At 35.1% G+C, this 2,253-nt stretch overlaps 1 long non-coding RNA gene across 1 annotated transcript in view; it reads left to right on the top strand.

The window, feature by feature from the left end:
• The first annotated feature begins 1,973 nt into the window (after window positions 1–1,973).
• The window catches only part of LOC119616670, a 3,152-nt gene continuing 2,872 nt past the window's right edge, over window positions 1,974–2,253 (top strand). The window contains exon 1 of the long non-coding RNA XR_005232636.1: window positions 1,974–2,080. This is a non-coding gene — a long non-coding RNA (uncharacterized LOC119616670). The remainder of the gene's footprint in view (window positions 2,081–2,253) is intronic.

Below are 2,253 nucleotides of genomic sequence, written 5' to 3'. Positions count from 1 at the left end.
TGAGAATGTTGTTCCCAAGTTGTTTTTCATAACCAGTGGTGGAAAGTAACGAAGTACAAGTACTTTGTTAATGTACCTAAGTACAATTTTCGTGTATCTGTACTTTACTTAAGTAGATTTAATAATGGATACTTTCTACTTTTACTCCACTACATTTTACAGCAAGTATCTGTACTTTATACTTCACTACATTTCTACAAAACCGTTGCGTTACTCGTTTAATCCGTTGTTAACACGTCGTAAACTACTTTTCCGAGCCGCCTTTAAATGCAGCATGAGCGCTAAGACGCTAGCTGGGTTTGCAAATGTGGGGCAGCGAAGGACACTTGCTGCTGTGNGCCTTTGCAGAGAGGGTATTTAGTGTTACAGGTGACCTCACCAGAGGCAGGCGCAATAGAGCAAGGGTAACATTAGCATGAAGTGCTTTCCTTAAAATGAATAGAAACAAATAAATCTATGTGGTCACATTGATGGCTCTTGGATAGAAAAAATGGCAACTATTTGTAAGATACAATGTGATGTACAAAAGTGGTATTTTCTGTCATTGCTGAGAGAGCAGATTTTGGATCCATGTACTAATGGAGCTGTAGGTTAGGTCAGCTGTTACTGTTTTGAAGTTGCTGAAATACAGTGTTTGCACTATTTGTTACTGGCAGCCTTTGAGACTTTTTTTTTGAGAATTTGTTTCCTAATATGTTGTTTAAATGATTGCGTTATAGGGATTATCTATTTTTCTTTGTACATGTTTAATGTCAGCTGAAATATTTAAGAGTAAACACTGAATTACAGCTTTTTTTTTTACACTGAATTCAGGGAGAGCAGGCATTATAGCTTATGCACTTTCTTTTTGACTGTTTTTTGAAATTTCTTCTGTTCAATTAATAACCTGTGAATACTAAATTATTAATAGTTAGCTGTTTTGTTACGTTTGGTGTTTGTTTGCACTAATGGCACTGCTGTTTTTATGGTACCCAGTTTTAGAAAGAATGTAAAATGCATTTTGTTGTAATCAATATTTTTTTATTTGTTTTTTCCCCAGGTAGAGCAGGGCTACAGGTCATCTATATTTTGTTATTGTTTTGCTTAATAAGCAAGGTCTGAGCAGATAAATAAGTTAAATCTGTTTTTGTGTACATTTCACATTCAAACATTAATAATATTACATAACAGATAAATTAATGTTTAATTTTGTATAAGTGTATAGTTAATAATTCAAGGGAACTGATGGAAAAAGTATTTACAATTACACCCTTTACATTTTAGTCGACTAAATTGACTGTAGATTTAGTCGACTATATTCTTATGATAATTAGTCGACTAAAACTAGACTAAAACTAAAAACATTTCAGATGACTAAATTATGACTAAAACTAAATTACATTTTAGTCAAAAGACTATGACTAAAACTAAATCAAAATTTGCCATCAAAATTAACACTGTCAGGCTGGAATCTGATAAACTGCTGTGTTACACCACGTAAATCAAAATTAGCTAATAGGTTTGCTGTGTTATACCAAGTAAATAAAAAAATAACTTCATAGCTTATCATGACTTAACCAAAGTAATGAGAAGAAAAAACTAGAGTCTGATTGTTTTTGCTAATGTGTTTTATCCTACTCAGAAGTAGGAGCAAATAAAATGTCTCACACCTATTTTTTAAGAAGCTACTTACTGGAAGTTAGTACTTTGTGCAGCAGTGAGTGACACACACTTCACTTCCCACCTCAAGCGGCTCAACCAGAGCCTGTGTACGTTACCGGTGCTGCTGTTGCTCCTCCCACACATTGGACTAAACCATTTGACAACAGGGGAGGGGGGGTATGGTAAAAATTCGTTTTTTTATTAAATTAATGGGGGATTTCTCTATTTTTTGTCTTTTTATATTTATATTGTTTAAGTACACAAAACCACGTTGTTAAAAAGCGTGGTTTTGATCACTTCTTTATTATATACACAGCAGAAAAATACTGAGGTCCGGACCTCGGTGGCCTCAATGGTAGCTACGGCCAGACCTGTAACAGAAGTTCAGCCATTACTCACGCACATTTCCACCAGCTTCAGAGGGAACACATTGACACAGGTACTGTGGAGGTGATCTTTTTTGTCTTTTTTTTAATTTATCTGTTTAGTTCTTTGACTAAATTGTAGTTGTGGGTTTTTAGTGTAAGCGTGTGATGTGTTCTGCGCATGCGCTGTTAACTTTGAACCTGTTGCTATTGAGCTGTAAGTTCCCACGGTCAGACGCGGGCTGAT

This window comes from Kryptolebias marmoratus, linkage group LG22 (genome assembly GCF_001649575.2).
Source record: "Kryptolebias marmoratus isolate JLee-2015 linkage group LG22, ASM164957v2, whole genome shotgun sequence".
Lineage (NCBI taxonomy): Eukaryota > Metazoa > Chordata > Actinopteri > Cyprinodontiformes > Rivulidae > Kryptolebias > Kryptolebias marmoratus.
The sequence above is the reverse complement of the archived record's forward strand: the minus strand, read 5'-3'. Positions and strand labels throughout refer to the sequence as shown.